This window comes from Haliaeetus albicilla, chromosome 3 (genome assembly GCF_947461875.1).
Source record: "Haliaeetus albicilla chromosome 3, bHalAlb1.1, whole genome shotgun sequence".
In the NCBI taxonomy this organism is placed as follows: Eukaryota; Metazoa; Chordata; class Aves; order Accipitriformes; family Accipitridae; genus Haliaeetus; species Haliaeetus albicilla.
Genome location: NC_091485.1, coordinates 26,943,896 through 26,962,101, shown reverse-complemented (window position 1 = coordinate 26,962,101; position 18,206 = coordinate 26,943,896).

Here is an 18,206-nt window from a genome sequence, read left to right as displayed (position 1 = left end):
GAATCAGCCTGATCTGGGGTAGACAATCTGGGGAGGAAAAGATTGGTACAGATATAGCGAAAGACAGAATATGGTAATTCAAAATGACAAAAATGGGCATGAAGTTACACTGCTCCAACTTTGAAACATTTGACACAAATGTTAAAAGGAGATATTTCCATGGCATCTGCATTTAGGAGAGTTATCTCCATGAATATTTCCACCCTTATTTAGTATATTTTTCATAGTAGAATGACATTATTCCCCTTGGGCCCTCAGTTTTTGATGCTGCATTGAAGGTAGAAGTAAAAGACTAAGAATCCCCTTAAAACAAGTAACTTTGCATAGAGATGACAAGAAACAAAACATCACCAAACAAGCATGTAGGTAAAACTGGATAGATTTTTAACAAATTTTTTATTATTAATGCAATGTATTTTTACATTTTACAATTCTTACATTTTACAATTCCTGGATTGAGTCTGTCAAACAGTCTTAGCTAGAAAAATAAAATCTTAAACCTCGGAAAATCAAATAGTTCATAGGAGCAGAGAACTAGAAAAGACGTCTTTGGTCACCAAGCCTTATCCCCTGCTATAACATAGATGGTTATTGTCATGTAATCCTATTTCATAAATTGGTCAGGTTCCCTATCAAAAGTATTCAGATAAATATTCACAACTTCAGGCAAAAGGCTGTTTTAGGAGCTCTTTAACTGTTAGGCTCTGCTTCTAATATTCATATGCTTTTAGAAGATCTTTAACTGTTAGAATCTGCTTCTAATATTCAACCTAGATTTATTCCATTTGTATACATACATTCATACTTGTGACAACATCGTGCTTTAGGTGAAATAGCCGTTTTTCTTGCCTGGTGTTTACCCCCTTGATGTTTTTACAGGGAACAATTAGCTTCTCTTTCAGCCTGTGTTTTACTAGACTGCAGAGGTGATGTTTTCATGTGGCCCCAAAGTCAGACAGGTTCTTATTTCTGCTCATGCCCCGTGGCCATTCCGTGCTGCTCTCCCAGGTGGCAGGCATCCCTCCTAGACAGAGGGACCCAGAGCTGCTCGCTGAACTTGGAGGAGGGCCCCTTGTAGTGCTGCTGACACTGCTGTGCCTCCATGGGAGCTATCATCCATGTGGGGATTACAGCTACCATTTCAATCAGTCTGCCAACTTAGAGCCAGGGCATGACCAACAAGAACTTCTCGGTCTTCCCTCTTCCCAACACCATTTCTAGCTGATGACCAAAATGACCTCCAAGTACACAATTCTGGATGTGGTTCTGTTCTTCTAGCTCTTTCTGCATTTATGATGTCTCTGTGATTTTTGTGGCCAGTAATTTTATTTTTTTTAGCACAGTCCTACTTTTTGCACCACAGTTTCAAAATGAAGCTCACAAATAAAGGCTAGGTCCTAGTAACCTTGTAAGCCCACATCCTTGCAACAGGTAACCTCATTCCAGGACTGAATCTCCCTCTTCAACACAAGCAGTTGGCATCTCCCTTTAGTTAGTTTCTTATCCACGTTATACTTTTTGAACTAATTCCCATCTTCTTCAGCTTAACTAATAATTTCCCATGTGGCACCTTATTACCTACTTTTCAGAAGTCCATAGAGATGAGACCTACTGTGTTTCTTTAGTCAAGAAAATCTGTTATCTCAGGGAAGAAAGCTATCCAGTTACTCTGCCACAATCAGCCTTTGGCAAACGTACACTGCAGTCTGTCCCATCTTTCATTTACCTCAGTGCCTTTGTCCTAGAGGATTGCGTACTGTTGAGATTATATTAAAATAGGGCACGTAGCTGCCGCGAGCACTTTCTCCCCTTTCTTAAAGTGGGTGTTACGGGTACTATATTTGCCTTTCTTGCATTAGAAGGCACACAAGGGTGTAAGTTAATACTTTCTTTGACAGATGGTGTGGGCAAGGAGCACACCAATAGCTACCCCCTCTCAGCGGATGGACAGTAACTTCTTAGCAGGAACTAGTTCACCTATTGCAATTTTCTTAAAGTAGTCCTGGGAAGTCCCTTAAAACATAAGACCTGTGTAAATACCCACTGGATGGACAAGCTGAGAGCAAATCCACAGAATTCCTTCTGGAAACTCTAGAAAGAGAGCTTTGGCTGAAGTTTGTGTTTTGTTATTTATTATTTGGGCTACTAATAAAGGCAAGCCCTCAGAAGGGGTAAGTTTGACCTTATAGTGTCACGTTGAATATATTTGAGGCAGTGTAGAAACACCACCTGCTCACACAAAGAAATTCAAAGCCAGTCTGTCCTAAATCATGCCACTGTGTTCAGTTATTGCATATATATCCCCCAGCACAGCATGATCTTATGTATTATATATATTGCAATTAGACAAAATGGTGTGACTTAGGAATGAAGTGGCAGCCTTAATTGCTGTTTTCATTTGTTACAAAGTTGTAACTTGAACACTGAGGGTAACTTTAACTCTGGCAAGCCAGTTTAGACAGAAAGGAGAGAAAGTAGAAGGGAAAAAGGTTCCTCCTTAATCATGCAGATTGGTGGCTTTCAGTCTTCTCTATGGAGGGGGCACTGGTGGGGAAGGGGCTCGGTGGGGAAAGCCCACCCTCCCCACAGGCTGTCGGCAGGTCCTGCTTCCCCATGCTCCTCCTCATGCCGCCCAGATAGATGGAGAGCTTACTGCAAGCAAAATCAAAGAAAATACAGGGTTTGGAAGGCTCCTGCCCCAGAACCTCGTCTGCGGAAGGCACCAAATGATGATGAACATGCCTGAAACCCAAAGCATTTTGCAACAGTTGCTTCCATCCAGGAAAACAAAAAAGGGTGCAGATTTTAGGCAAAGGCAGGAAGGAGCCCAAGAAAAGGGATGCACCTGGAGGCAAAGGAGAGGGGTTTTTAGGTGTAGGGAGGGCACAGAGCATCTTCCCTCCAAACAAGGATGGACTCATAAACAGGCTTGTGGCTGCTGTGTTTGGCTTCTGGTGTCAGCTCTGGAGCAATGCAGCTATAAAGTATTTTCTTCCTTAATGGCCTGCACCCAGGTCACTGCTGAACCTTTGGGCTTGTCTCAGTCCTTAACCTGACTGAAGTTAGTTTGTCTAAGGACAGAGTTGAGGCCCCAGGATATGGCCTCTTGTTAATATGGTGACTGATACTGAAACTATGTTTTCCCACAGAGTGCCTCACAGTGAGCGTGTTTCTAAAAGCTCTGCGTAAAATGTAAACAAGGTAGAAAAGTCAAGCCTGTAATGAGCATTCTCTCTGCAGAAATGACGCTCACGCAGTGATGAAACCCTTCATTCATTTGAGCTCATCTCACTTCATGACATGTATTTCTTCTTATGGTGCAGCTTCTACAAATCCATAGCAGTGTCACAGCACATGCACATTAGACATTAACTGCAATCAAATCTGAATGTTGTCATTTAGCAAAGAGGAGAATAAGCTTCAGATGAAAAAAAATGATTTAATGGGATTAGAAAGAACTACAGATACTCTTCATGATTTTTACGGTTGCACACTGTGTCAAGAGTTTGGTAATTTATAAAACTTCTTGATAGAAATATATGAATATACCAGTCAAAGTAATAATTAATTCCCTTGAGAAAATGCTCATTAAAAAAAATCTGTTACAAAAAAGAAAATTCTAAGAAGCTAGGAGATCACAATGTAAGCTAGCTGCCAATTAAGCCTTCATGGGGTTGAGAAAGGAAAATGAAGGCAACAATATAGCTTTCTGACTGGGGATTTGATCTTCAAGATAACCTCCGAATTGCAATGTTTCACTTACTCAAAGCTCTGCTGAAATACATCCTAGCTGATTATGCCATAATACTGTACATTTTTCCTCACATGTAAGGAATTATTCTATTACTCATAAATGCAGTTATGAGTGGTAGACAATAGCACCCTTTTCAGAAGTGAGTCTGTAAGAAAAGGCAGAATTTTTTTTTTTTTTTTTTTTTTTTTTTTGCTATCATATATCCCAGGAATGTAATTTTGCTGTAAGTACAGGTCTACCTTTTCTGCACTGGGGTATCATCTGTGATACTTACACTATGTATCATTAAACATTTGTAGGACAGGCAAGGAGGGTGTAATATCTGAATACACTGCAGAACCTATGCTGAGCAGAGCAGGGCTACCATCAAAGACTAAACTGTCTAATAACTATACTCAGTTCGACGAGCTATTTAAAACCATTCACTAATAGCCACTGTGTGTGGCCAAACAACAGCCACTCTGCCTGTAGAGAGCAAAGGTCGCCATGACACAGCCCAGAAGATGCCTGTGTCCCTTATGGTACATGGGTCACCTCCAGCACCCATGTCCATCACAGCAATTTCTACTGCTGCAAAGGACAGGGAAACTTCCATGAAATGATGAAGCTTGTGTTAAAAATGGTGTGTTTGGAGAACTCCTATAAAGTCCAGGTGGTTCAGATTTTCTGTGTATTTGTAAAAAATTAAATCAAATAGTATTTTTTTTTTAAAGAAAGTGAATTTTTTTCACAAATGCTTCGCAGACATAGGCTAATATAACTTAAAAGCCTTCCTACAATATAATCCAATTTTGCAACCTTCAGTCACATTGAATAATACCTCTTCACAGATGTTCCCCTGATGTTTAATGGCTGTGACTCACGAGCCCTGGTGAATCACATTGGGGTGAGGTGGAAGGTTACCCCCAGGTCCCCTGCCTGTCTGCTTGCCTGGAGGGTACCTCAGAAGTGGTGAAATGGCTGCATTCAGCCTTCCTCAGCTGTTGCAGTTCATCGTCCAATTTATTCATTTAAACCACTGTTGATTGAAATTTACCTTAATCTGCTGGGATGCGACTTGTGATTTAGTGGCGATGGGTAAGGGGCTGACTAGGCGGCAGAGCTGTGCTTCTGCTGTCACTTACTGCAGTACAAATTGAAGTCAAGAGAAGCAGAGCAATGTGGAAGTGGCCTGGACACAGCGAGAACCAGTGGCCCTTGGCTATTAAATATGTGTGTATGAAAATGCACAAAATCAAACACTGCAAATATCCTGCCAACAACGCAGACACTTTCATATCACAGGGCAGAAACCCACAGGTTAAGTTGGCCAAGTGCAGCGGAAACCTATTTTCCATCCATTTGTTTTTAAATTTGCTACCTATCTTTGGAAGCAAAATACATATCACCAGTGGAATCATCTGGATACTGCTGTAGATAAAACTTTTCTTAGCGGATGATTTTAAGACCACCACACCACCTTCCCGAGAGGCTTCTAAGCCTGCAGAAGCCCCTAAACCACAATGGTGCATGCCCTGTTCTACTACTTCGTGCACACATGAGACACAAGGGTGTTCCCGGATGTGCTGACTTTAGGCACATGGAAGTTGGCTGAAAGATTCTTATTACTAAGGGTCAGGATCTGATGTTTTACTTATGCATGGGATGACTTTGCCATTTCTTGGTAGCCACATAGGAATTGGCAACATTTTGTTCTTCATATTTATTTATCTTCTATATGGAATTATTTTCCCCCTTCAAAAGTAGAGCACAATTTATGACAATGAGAGCTGAGTATGTTACACAGTAATAAAGGTAAGCACTAACAGAATAAAGCTGTCTAAGGGGTGCTATAAATGTATCTCATTAATTTGTATGCAAAATATATTTTGGACTCCACTCAGTGCATTGCAGGTGAAGGCTGTGTGGGAGCCAGAAATGATGCTGTGCTTCCTGGGTCCCTGAAGCAGCCATGGCCTGATCCTGGACTCAGTCTGAGACTAACCATCATTATAACCATTGGAGAGCCCAATGGCTCCACTTTATACCACAAATGGCAGCTGGTGCAGAAGAAGCATCACTGGCTTGAAGGAAAAGAGGAGAGAACTACAGGTTCCAGACACTTTGCCGCATCTCAGCAGCATAAATAGGCTGCCTCTTAGTAGATGATCAAGCCCTTGACTTCTTTCTCACTTGCTCATGGCTCAACAATTTGCTCTTCCAGGCACCCCTGCAAGGTGCAGCACACCTGGGTATTGAGGGTGCAACACCACCAAGGGGAAACAGACTTTTTGCCAGTTACTAGGATTAAGGTTACTGATGCAGCACTACAATTAATATCCAACACTACTTAGATGTGTACCAGTATTAAAAACACCACATTACATTAAACCCCCCCGAGATGACCAAAATATTCAGGACTCCTATTTCTCCTCTGTGGGCCTTTGAGCTTGACTCAGAGCCCAAAACATTAACAAATACTTTGGAATACCTCAGTCACATCACTTAGAGGTATACCCACAACAGCAATGCTTACATAGTACTTGAGATTGCATGTGTGATAACCGTGCAGAGGTGAAGATGGCAGAGATAGGATCCTTCTGTTACCGTTCTCTTTTTCCCCACAGAAAGTTAAACTGGCTTTTTTCCCAAGGGGTGGAGGAAAGGTGAAATGCTAATCCCTGTTTATCTTATGGAACTGCTAATTTTGCTGTGAATATAGACTACACACCCACACACACACGCACACGCACATACACAGTTTGGCCTCAGTCCCACAAAGGAGCTACAGCTAAGCAGTTACACAGAGTGACTTGAAAGCCAGCTGAAAGTACCCATTGAGTTTACTGAGGATTCCCCAGAGGACATCTTAGCAGTTCTGCTCTTACAGCTCAAGGAGAATTGGTCGTTCCGTCGCTACGGTGTCGTTCTCCCTTCTCCCCAGACAAGGATGCCTAAGGGTGACTTATGGTTGCTGCTTCCTAACTGGAGCAATAACATTTTTTTCACCTTTAGCTCATGCGTCAACTGGCTTAGAAACCCAGGCATGATATTCTGGCCCAGGTTTTCTGACATGTGCGTGCACACACACACACACACACAAAGCCCTGCACGTTGTAGGAACTTCTGTATTCACACTGAGTGGTGAGGTCACTGTGCATGTGAATGTGCACAGCATAGCGAAATACAGCACTTGCCATGCTGAAGGAAGCCATGCCACTCCTTTGCTGAAGTCTTTAAATCAAATTCACTAGCACTGAAATGTTAGCTTAAAAACAAGAGTAGCACAGGTTGCAATGTTGAATGCTCTGTAGCATATTGAGGAACTCAAGTATGTCCCTAACCTGGAAATGGTAAGTCACAGCCAAATATCTGTCTTGTGAGAAGCTTTTCACCCTGCGGAGAGGTATGACTCATGCCAGAAAGTGCCGTAGCCCAGTTCTCACTGTACCTAAGTTATTTTCATTTGTTCTTTTCTCCTCCGACATAGACATCTGAAAAAAATCCGAGAAATGCATTAAAATGTATGTTGTGTTTTTGTGAAAATGTGTTAGTGTCTTATTCTAATTATACCCAGATTATTTCATGAATATTTGAGAATTAAATCCCTAGATCTTAAATATTGACCATAAACCCCATCCATCATCCAGATTTGCCATTGAGACACTAGACTAGGGAGCAAACTGCCCCAAAAGAAAAGACAGAGCTCCAAGGATTTTTCCTGCTGAGTGCAGGACTTTGCATTTCCTCTCCAATGGAGGTGCAACTTAATGTAAAATCACACAGAGGCACAACACCTCCTGCCATCCTGCTGGAAGAGGTTCACATGTTTTCATTGTTCATACAGAATAAGTCAGACCCACACACTGTTATTACTGACAAACTCCGGGACAGGCAAGTAGGCTGATTTTAATTTGTGAATTATAGTCACATTAGGACTTTAGGGAGTATTACAGTAAATATGGCAATGTTTTCATACTGTAAATGCACTCTAATATTTGGAATTATCTCCTTTCAAAAGAAAAGATATAGCTGAAGGGTTAAAAATAATAAGCAATGGATGAGCAGCAGCATAATAAGCAATGGATGAGCAGCAGTCTGACAAATCCAAGCAAAAGGAGAGGAAAAGAGCAGAAATGGCATTTATCTGTAGGTGTTTCTTCTGGGGAATTATGTCTAGTCATCGCCTAGTCATGAGACAAGTTTTTGCCATAATTACAAACCCAGGCCACTGTGGCTGGGCATAGTCCAGGGAGAAGGGCACTGGAAACAGTGGTTAAAAATGATGGGGGGGGGAAGTGCTGAAAGACAAAAAGAAGGAGATTTGGTCATGAAAATTATTGGGGAAGTAGCTCCTTCAGGATCAGGAAAAACAGCTCTGGAAACATAAATTATGTCCCAGATCCCATGTTATCAGAATCAGAGTGCCTAAAATGTAGTTCTATTACAGGAAAATCTGACTAAATACACAGACACTGACAAAATTCCCCAGTGTAAAATCCCTAACGCCTGGTTTCTGGCAGCAAACCTGCTCAGAGCCCTGCCTGGGAACCCGGCTGGTTCTGTGCCATGGGTTTTCCTCCTCTTTCTCAGCTGGGGACAAAGCCCCTTCTTGCAATGTCCCTGCTCTCCCAGAGGTTATCCAGGCATGTCTCTTCATACGTGCTTATGAAAGAGAAGTGTCAAATTCTCCAGATACCAGTACTGGGGTGTATCAGGTTACCAAGCCTTACTCATCTCACAGGGTACTCAGACATAATGCCCAGCCTCTGCCTGTGGCCTCCAGCATAAAGGGTCCTCAGGCACCCATGGTGCAGCAAGGAGGCAAGCATTGCTACTGGTGACCTCACCAGCTGCGGAGGGAAGGTGCCATGCTGCTTTGCTGCCCATCACGGGCTCACAGGCACCACAGAGACACAGTAAGGTGAGAGGACACCTCTTCTGTAGCCCCTGCACATTCACTCCACCACTGGTCACCATGTCCATCACTGACTTCACCCAACCAGCCCCTCACCTCCTCCTCTGGTGTTACCTCCCAGGCTCCAGTTCTATAATGTATAGCCTTGCACTCCCTGCCTTCACCCTATCCCACCTCTCCCTATCCACTGAGGACCTAGGACCCTGCTCAGTAGAAACCTGGTGAATTTGCAGCTCTTCTGCCCTGGTGCTCACTTGTGGCAGCTTAGAGCACTACCTGCTGCTCCAGGCCCCTCCTCAGCCACCCACTCACCCGGCTGCCTTATTTCCCACTTATCCCTGCAGTCACCCCGCCAAGCTCAGTTTGTTCCTAGAAACACCTGGAGGATATAGAAAACCATCCGTGGGAACACTAGAAGCCTGGCAGCTTAAAAGGAATGATGGTCCCCACTCCTTAAATCTTTGAACAATGAAGGGGAGAGAGAAGAAAAAACAAGGAAAACCAAACCCCAGTGACAGAGTTGTGCCCCATTCCTAATGGCTAACCAACAATTTGTATTAGCTGCCAGGGCACACTTTATGGCTGTTGTAGGATGTTTTCCACTTCCAAGAAGCCTAACCTGCTCCCCAGCCATCAGTGCAGCATGGGAAGCAGAATGGGAGTTTAGCTGGCATGAAATAGGGACTGGCAGCAGTTGCATCCAACAACACACTGCTGCACTGGAACAAGGAAATAATGTGTGTAGATTGATAGTCTGGTGAATTAGCTGGGTTAGGTGATGCCAAGGTCACGCACCCTGGTTGCAAAGGTGTCTTGGGTTTTCACCCTGTCAGGATTCCCTTGTGATGGACTATCTTCCTTCATGCCCTTGCCCACAAATTTCAGGTGCTGAGTCAGTTAAATGATTGACATGAAGTGGTGTTTGTTCTGTACTGGATTATGACAGGATATGACCACAGCAAAGGTCAGCAAGCATGGAGAACATCCACAAACTCTGTGTGTCGAGTCTCTCCTAGTAATAACGATTCCTGGGCGGATCAGTCCAAGAGATGGTGCAACAACACGAGAGATTAATTTCATAGAATCATAGAACATACTTGCCCCATCATTAGCAGTAAGTCAGCTAACACTCTGATAGGTATCTTCCCTTTTGCCTCCTGTGATTGGGACTACCTGGACCTGCACCACTATGATGAAGCACTGGCCAGCAGGGCAGCAAGTGTCACAGACTCAAAGAGGAACATGAGGCTCATACTGCCTGAATGCTACAAGGTATGGAGTGACTAGCTGGGACAGTGTTACAAGACTGAAATGTACGAAATGGAGATGGGTCTGGCAGATCATTAGCGTCATTTATTCACAAGAGTAGGGGATTAAATGTACTTTTTGGGGCAGACCATGCCACCTCACTTGTACAAGGTATTGGCTAGCATGTAAAAGACTGGTAGTGGTACATGTCTGGATTATCTGTGGAAGAGCTGATCACCAGGTTTCATGGGTTTGCACTTCAGCTAATAATACTAACACGCCAATTACATGCTGAAGGTGTGAACACTGCTTGTGTGACACCAGTTAACATGAGACTACACATGCCACACAACATTATTGTTTTTGCAGTGCACAACCAGAAGCAGAATGCCATAATATTAAAAAGCCTCTGATCTTTGTTCCTGACTGTTTAGCTACTCCATTGCTCTATGTGAGCTCCAACAATTGCTGCTGGTTGGTATTTATTCTTCCTGGCTCCACCCTTGCCAAGGTGGAAGAACAGAAGAGCCTCAGCTTGGTCTTCTGTTTTCCTTCCTTCTGACTATTTCTTTGCCAAGGCAGAAATAACTGGAGAGATGAAGCCAGGTCTCTTTCCCTTTTCTTTTTCTGCTCCTTTGCTCATGTCTCATCCCTCAAGTATCTTGCATAAAGGGTCACACTGGCATCAACTACGCACATTCCTCTGAACTGTCAGAGGGAAGTGCTGCTGCTGGTCTGGTGGCTCTCCCACCCAGCCAGCTTTAGCCAAAAGCTTGGGGGTTTGCCTTCCCTTTCACAGAATGACTTGAAGTGATATTCCTTCCTAAATGTTTCTCTTTTCTCTTTCGCTCACTGAGCACAATAATGATGTTAATGTCAATGGTACAAAGTAGTCACTAATCCTTTGCGGCCAATTCCAAAGTTGACAAACTTAACTTTATAAAATCTCAAATTTGAGACAGAATCTCAGTCAGAGATGAGCTACAAACTCAGCACTTAAATGAAAAATCTTGGTTTATCCCTTGGCATAAATTTTCTTGACAAACGTATGGCTTAGAAAGTAATGAAACAAATGAGGAACTGATCTGAAAACATGTGTTTTCATACCTGAGCTTGCTAGCTAAAAGGTATTCATAGATTTTTTTCATTGATGTCTTTGAAGTTTGGCATACCTGAAATTAGGATGAGCTACATTTGGATTTGGTTTTGACTGATTCTTATTTCTGAGGTAATTTTATGAAAAAAATAGTGTACTGTATAGATATATTTGTCCTCCAGCTACAGAGCCCAGGAAACTAGCATTTGCATTCTCTTTCTTATACACCTCGATATTAACAATGTTATGCAAGAAGGATAGGGACTGCCAGCTATTGCGATTGTGGTTGCTGATATATTTTATGGGAAAATCCTATTTTCAGTTGTAATTTCCAACCTATATCACTCCAGATAATATTGGGCTGAAATCATATTGAATTAATTTTGGAAAATTTCTGATGACATTGTAAAGCTACAGCTGCTGATGAGGCTAGAAAATATATGTATATTTGCATATTTGCACATATTTGTGCATATTTTCTGATTATCCCTTGTCTTTTTTTGAAACTGCTATCCCTTGGCTTTTGAGCTGTGCTTGGATTTTGGTAGAGGAAGGTGTCTCAGTGTTAGGAATGTGCTTTTTCCTGTTTTTATAGGAACTGGGGTTAATGGCTGTGGATGAAGGGAGGGAAGCTGAATGGGTTTTTGAGTCAGGGCCTGGCCAAGCAAGGAAACTAGAGCTATGAGTCAGATGGGAGGAGACTGGGACTGGCTGGACTCAGAAACTGGGTTAGGAACCGTCAGAGAGAGAAGGCGAGATCACAGGCAATGTTAGGCTGTATGGCACCTCTCCATCGTCAGAGCTGGGAAGGTTTTGGGGTGTCCGTGTCATGGACCCAAGAACTCCAGGGCTAGTATATGGCTGAGTTACTTCCTCCTACTGTGCACCTTGATATGGTCTTTCACCACATGATTTCCTACTGTTTTCTTCATCAAGCCCCTGCCTCATTCACTGCACTGAGTGGATGCTATTCATCTGCTTCATTCTCATTATTCAGTGTAATGGCCCTACATCCTATTTACTGCTCACTATTCAAACCCTGTTCCAAAGATAGAATAATTAATTTCCTCATGGGCTGTTCCTCATGGGCACTCATCATTACAGTACTTCATAAATAGTAATTCATTCATTTTCACAACACTCATGCGAGAGGTAGGTTGGTGTTATTCCCATTTTTCAAAAGGGGAACTGAGACAACCAGACTTTAACTAAGGCCAGCATTCACACTAATTATAGATGGCCGAGGTAAGTCACTACACCCTGGTTTGTCAGAGTGCTTGGCATTGCACAGCCATGTGTGTCGCCAGTGCACAGCTCAGACATACTCGTGAGTGGCACTTGGGAAGGAAGACTGCTGAAGCGTTAAGTCAAATGCTCGCAAAAAATAGTAAGTGACCGTAAATGAACAGCCTGGTCTTGGTGTTCCCACAGCATGGCAGATGAGGAAGAGGCAAGGACAGACCCCTCTGTGTAAGACAACATTCAAATACATCAACTAGGAAGCCCTTCTTTCTCTTCCTGCATATTTCTTCCTAATCCTCCAGCCTTGCAACACATCATGTCTTTCTCTGTTGCTTTTCTTAACTGATCGACAGACAAGTCCATCCACATCACACTGAAGATAAACAACAAGGCAAGGACAAATTAAGGCTGCATAAGTAATTTTAATCGTTCCCACACCTTGAAAGCCTTATCATGTGATACCTATATTTTAAAACTTTCTCTGTGTGTACTATCCTATAACTTTCTCTAAAAAAGCAATCTGACTGCCCCCCCCCCAGAAGTCCCATCCTGGTGGCTCAGCAGCAGGACTGAAATCTTTAGACTCACAGCGCTGACCTCAGCCACTCATGCTGGGAGAAGGCAGCTAATGCTATCCTGTATGCACACCAGCGCTTAAGGGGAATGAGACACTCCCTTTGTGGATGGTTTCATAGGTGCATAAGGGATGACCCAGATGTTTGGGGTCCATCCCAGGTCCTGGAGACAAGCAGCCAGCTGCCCCTTCTCTCACCTTCCAACCCTCCAACCTTGGCCTGGGGTTTCCCAGTCCTGTGACTGGGAATCCCAGCCCCCATTCCCTGCACCACCAGCCTGTTTAAGTTCTTCTCATGGGGTTTCTCACCTGCAGCCTGCTTTCTGCCCACCTCAGTTCCAGTCCCAGTTTCTTAGTCCTTCGCCTGTCCCATGAGGCAGTAAGTTACAAGGCTGCTCTCCTGGACCCCTTTCCCGAGCTCCTTGTCCATCTGCACATGTGCTTCTTGCCAAGCCAAGATGACAGTCTTTCTTCCACACTCTCAAATGGCTGACATCTAATCTCAGGTTTCTGCCTCCACTTCCCTGCAGTCCTGTATCCCGTGCCTAAACATGTGCAAGCACAGCATTTGGGAGCAGCAATAGGCGGGCAAGTTTTGCTCAGAGCCTGCAACTTGGGGGCTGGTGCGTGCTTGGTACAGACAGAGCCTTTGGAGGACATTGCTGCCAAATTCCTGAGAAGTATCTACTGAACTTGAGCAAAGGCAAAGCATTTGGCCAAAGTCAGTCTGTTTTCACATTCTTGACAGCAGGGTAGGTCCTCCTCTATGCCAAATGTAATGTCCATGCTCCAAGGGATGGATATATTAGAGTTAACCGATTAAACGGTCGCAAAGACTTTTTTTTGATGTGGGCAAAATAATGTATTTTCTATAATCTTATTCTTGCAAATTGCTGAACTATTTTCACTAAAATTTTAGAACAACAAATAAATCAAAGTGAGGCAGACATCCAGCATGGGGAATTTTAGTTGAACACTTAAAGTCTGGCACAGTTATATGCAACTGAAAAAAGGGTTTTATAATGGGAAGTGTCAAGCATTAAGTATAGGTGGCACTTCCAACTCCGCCTATAATATAGATTGGATTAGATGCCTGGTTCTGTTCCCGGGGCATTCTGGATTAAACCAACTGACTCACAGTGGACTAGGAAGAAGTTCTTGTTTTTCTCAGGTTAATACATTTGTATGGCATTTTTGTCCTTAAAAGAAAGAAAGGCAAAAAGCCATGTCATTTATCTAGAAGATTTATTTATTTACCGGTATTGTCAAGGAATGCATAATTTGCTGACAATATGGAATGGATGATTATGGCAACCAATTTTATGAGAGTCTTATAAAAAGAGAGGCTTAATAATAAAACGTTAACAATTATAATTTAAAAATGAGTCAGCTACAGAGAAAATAAGACAAAGGCAAAAAGAAAAAAGAAAAACCTTTCAGAGCAAAATGTTTTATTTCCATTTATTTCCAATGCTTTGCAGATGTGTGTGGGGCAAGTAGGAGGCTAATATATCTCACTTTAGCAGTACTAATTGTTTGCATTATCACAATAATCAAATGCAACCATATTAATCTCTGTGGTTATTAACTTGATTTTTACACATTAAGATTTAGATTTAATCCCCTGGGACCATCTATTAATGCTTTTAAAGTTGAAGGGTTTCAACAGTTTTAAGTTTTTTTTCCCCTCTTTTAGCTGCAGGCAGTAAAATTTGAACGTGTGTGGAGTTTTGTATTTTGCATTCCTGTGGGATTTTCAGAGACACTGCTGTCAAGGACCATGAATCATGTTAATACATAGCAACCTCTACAGCTATTAAAATGTCTGCAATAATGTGATTATTTTAAAACGGAAAAACTAATATCATATGTATTGCTTAAAGATCAACCTTTTTTTTTTTAAGTCATTGGAAAGGGCTGCTTTTGGGAGGGGGGGAATGGAAACATTAGTGGGAGTTGCTAAAATGCGAAATGTCTAATCCACTGAGAAGAGAAACTTCAGTTCCTTTTACAAAACACATCCTTACTGAGCTTATAGTCAATGAAGCATAAAAATGGTCCAAAAAATCAAGATCAAATAAGCATGAAGAGCTATTTTATTTGTGTTTAGCCAAATCGTAGTTACACCAACCTGCTGTAACAGTATCTGGTTTCATGCTTTCATGGTCACTGAGTGATGACACCCAAGCAGAAAACTGGGCATGGAGGTGTTTTTATGAGATGTCAATGTGGAATGTAGTGCTAGGATTGAATAATGACATGAACTGGTTAAAAGCTCAGTTTTCAAGTGGATGTTTCAGATACATCATTTGCAACTTATATAAACAAGAAAGTATAGTAAAGTGACCCCATGAAAGGAAATAAGAAAGTGTCTTGGAGTGTATTACAGCTCTAGTCTTTAAATATTAACTCCAAAGACAGAAACAGTAAGATGCTGGTTTTGACGAGAAAGAATACAGTTCCTCAGATCACGTATTTTGATTGTAGTTGATTGTGCATATCCATGTTGCCTTTCCTCGGTAAATCCTCCCTTGGCTATCTGTTTTGTTGGGCAGCCTTCAAGCAGCCACTCCTCAATTTCACATCTTCAAGAGGGTGCAAAAAAACTATGAAAACTTCTACAGCCTCTCTGCCTTCTCTGTATCTGTGTCTCTGAATGTACCATGGCCTTCTCCTCCAGCAAATGCTCTAGCACCTCAGGTTGTTCAAGAGTTCAGAGGTTTGTTCTTGAATGAAGCACCACAGAGGGTGAAAAGGTCTCTGTCCCAAACAGCAGCTGAAAGACACCATGAGTATGATGTAACTATTTTAATAGGTGGGAATTTAGCTAGTGCCAAGCAGTTGAGTGGTATTTTGTAGGGTGTTAAACGGGTCTGAAATACGGAGCTCTGGTCTTTCAGTGCACAAGTGGCCAAACACGATGTGATATATTTTACTGGGCACTCAGAAGGACACCATCATGAAAGAAAGGGCTCAAGTGTCCTTGTTCAGGGTCAGGTGGGTTCCTCAGACAAGCATTTTAGCAAGCTAGTTATTGGCACCACACCAAATAATTCTAGATTATGGAATATAGGCGCTCCATTAGCATTGTTTTAAATTGCACTTTCTGTTTTGTAAAATCAAAAAGGAAATTTCATGGGGAAAAGAAGTCTTGCATTCATGCAACATTAATGTTTAGGGAATAATGTGGTGTTTTGCCATGTTAAAAGAATTATTACAAACCCTTCATTGAGAAGCTCTAGAGATCTCATACTTTGGAAAAGAGACTTGATAATTGGATGTGCAGGAGGGGGAGGCAGATGTATGGGGAGGGTGTCACTTTTGGTGACAGCAATGAGCCTTTTTTTGTTCTTGTGAAAAAAGACCGCAATCTGGCCAAATTAGAAGCTTTTGAAAAATCTGAGGAACAGGTAGCTGCAGGTTAGCGTGGGGCAAGTAACTGGAGCTCAGGGTAGAGTGATTCACCCCTGGGCTCTCTGCTTCCCTGAGCTGAAGGGAGAATACCATGAGCTCATGTACATGCAGGCAAGAGTGTTTGGAGGAGGCAAATTAAATTTGCACATGCCACCTGCAGCAAGTGCATCTTTTTACTTTCACAGCACTTTTTTGTACTACCTGAGCTCCCCGGAAATCTTGAATACTATCAACAAGTATGGGTCAGCTCGCATCCTCCAAATCTCCACGTAGAGGTGATCTCCTTTCTGAGCACCACAAAAGTCGTGGTGATGCTCGCCCCCCTCCCGGCTTCGCCAGCCCGCCAGCCACTGGGAACAATGGGGCCGAGCTGCCTAGGCGCCAGGGTGAGAGGTCACAGCATCCCACCGAGCTGCCAGATTTAGGGGCAGATCCCACGGCCTCTACCGCACTGAGCCAAAAGCAGATCTTGTCTTGCCCCCTGCAATCCTGGCAGGGAATCTTGGCAAGAGGAGCCTCAGAGGGATTTCTTCCTCAAAACTCACCTTTCACAGCCTTTTTTTTTCTTCTTTCTTTATTCTTTTTTGTTTTCCACATAGAAAGGGACAAGACTGTATGGAAAATTAACTGCACTGGTTTATGGGTCACGTGTGTGAGAGGCTGTGAGCGTTTGTGCACAGGGTCATTGTCGGATTTTACAGCAGTTGCTTTTATCCTTGGAACTGAAGCTGCCACGTATTTCGAGATACCTGCTTATTTTGTAAAGCTAGAGGTCTGGGCAGAGGAACTGAGAGAGTCTCTCAGCTCCACTGAAATACCTTGGACTTGGAGAGCTGAACTAAGCGACAGACTGAAAAAAAAGAAACAGAAAACATAAACATGTAAATGTGACATCTGCGATTCCACTTTACCGAGCATTTTACATGTGTGAAAATAGCTCATTGTCTTGCGAAAGTGAGAACTTCAGGATTGAAACCGATGACAGAAATTAAGGGGACTTAAAAGGAAAAGCCCAGCTATAGAAATGAATTTAAAAGAAGAAAAAAAAAAGGCTATGCCAACATTTTCCTGAATGATAGCAGAGATGTGTGCTAAAGAATAGGTGTTGACAGAAAAGAAACACAACCCTTTAATAAAAGAGGTGGGCAGGCAGACATATGAACTGCTGAAATTTCAGCATTTCAGAGTCCTGTGGGTAGAGAACACTGGAACACAGGAAAAACAAGTAGAAAAGATCTTAGGAAGCCCTCACCTCCTAAAATTTTTGATCATTTTAGATGCCATTTCACTTGAGAAAAGAAACAATTATATATATCTATGAATTACAAAGAAAAAAGAAGATGGGGGGGGGGGCGGGGGAGGAAAAGACACATTAATGATTTGACTTCCCTTTCAGATATCCCCTGCACTGTGTCATAATAAATCTTGCATCTTGCTGCTCAGCTGAGGGCTCTGCTGCAACATTCCTTGGTGGCTTTGTTTCGGAGCACCGTTTGCATTGAATTTGGGGAGTTCTCTAAGCAGCTGCAACAATGCTGTTAGTATTTCCTTGCTATTTCCTAGCAAAGTATGATCCAAAACCACATTTTTGGGGAGGAGGTATTGGGGAAGCGCTGCTTTGGGTAGCTGTGACTCCCTGAGTCTGACAGCCTCTTGACAGTTACTAATATGGGCAGAGTGAACCTGTGTTAGTCTACTTGCAAGGTTTGTGATGTGTTTTTGATTTCCTGCCGCAGAAATGCATTTTGGCTAGAAAACAAGCGAGGCGTACAATTCTCTTTCTTGCCATACAAATATCAGGAAATTGTTACCCATGTACCCCGTCCACATTAGGTAATTGGGCTGCTAACATTCAGGAAGAGATTCTTGCTTATTGGCTATTCAGTCATTGTGCGAACATGAGTAAAAAATACGATTTTTTTGAAGAATGTGGACTCTGTGTGATTCTGTCCTCATGGAGGCTTTGTAAAGGGTGCTAATT